This window comes from Octopus bimaculoides, chromosome 11 (genome assembly GCF_001194135.2).
Source record: "Octopus bimaculoides isolate UCB-OBI-ISO-001 chromosome 11, ASM119413v2, whole genome shotgun sequence".
NCBI lineage: Eukaryota > Metazoa > Mollusca > Cephalopoda > Octopoda > Octopodidae > Octopus > Octopus bimaculoides.
Genome location: NC_068991.1, coordinates 2,838,854 through 2,840,226, shown reverse-complemented (window position 1 = coordinate 2,840,226; position 1,373 = coordinate 2,838,854).

Genomic DNA, 1,373 nt, shown 5'->3' with positions numbered 1-1,373 from the left:
AGATAGATAGATAGATAGATAGATAGATAGATAGATAGATAGATAGATAGATAGATAGATATATTGATAGATAGATAGATAGATAGATAAATAGATAGATAGATAGATAGATAGATAGATAGATAGATAGATAGATAGACAGGCAGGCAGTCAGGCATACAGACATATAGACAGATAGACAGACAGACAGACAGACAGACAGACAGACAGATAGATAGATAGATAGATAGATAGATAGATAGATAGATAGATAGGTGGTCCACTTGATTCAGTCGTCCGACTGAAACCATGCTGAGAACAAATCAACTCCAATACTTACTACTTATTTTATCGGTCGCTTTTACCGAACTTATATGTTACAGGGACATAAACAAAGCATCACCGGTTGTCAAGTGGTGTGGAGAGTAACGTGCGTGTGTGCACATGTGTAGGAATCAGTGAAAATGAATGAAAACGTGGTTAAGACGTCGTATGGAAGTGAAGATATGATACTTAGTCGTGAAAGAAGACTGGCCTGACCTTAACGTCTCTCCGTCTCTCTCTCTCTCTCTCCGTCTCTCCGTCTCTCTCTCTCTCTTTCCGTCTCTCCGTCTCGCTCTCTCTCCGTCTCTCCTTTCTCATAAAAACCTGTTAAGATAACATTACTGATTAAATAAACAGCCACTGATATTCAATGTTTGTCTTATCATTGAGGGCGATGCAACTGAGCGCCGGACTAAATGAGTTAAACGCTGTTTAGTTCCGTTCCGGAATGAGATATGCCACGGGTCATCCCTTGCTTACACAATTCTTCTTCTTCTCCTTCTTCTTCTCCTTCTTCTTCTTCTTCTTCTTCTTCTTCTCCTTCTTCTCCTTCTTCTTCTCCTCCTTCTTCTTCTCCTTCTTCTTCTTCTTCTTCTTCACGCCCATACCGACTCACCTTGTTCAGAATGACCGCCTCCACATCCACCCTCACAACATCTTCAGCCGGCTTCCGTCGCTTCATTTGTTATTTTATATTTCATTGTTCTAAAATCACCAACGAACAAATGTGACCCTCGCGTCGATTTCTATGTTTACAGACGAGTGCTCTTCAGTCGAGGCCACGAGTAGCTAACATCCCGACATTGATAACAGATCGATTTGGATATCTGTCGTTGATTGGTTCATGGTTTTCTTTAACTCCGGTTAGATCTCTTCTGAATACCAAACATTTATCCTGCAGCCAGAATTCAAGTCTTTTTATCTCACGAGAACCGATGCAAGCCGGATCCAGTTGTTCTCTTAAGACTACACTTGAGACACTGGAAGTGGCTAACACGTTCGGCATGTTAAGTGGAGGTACGAGGCCTGCTGTTGCACTCGCGATCGCAAAGGTCGCGGTTTCCATTCCT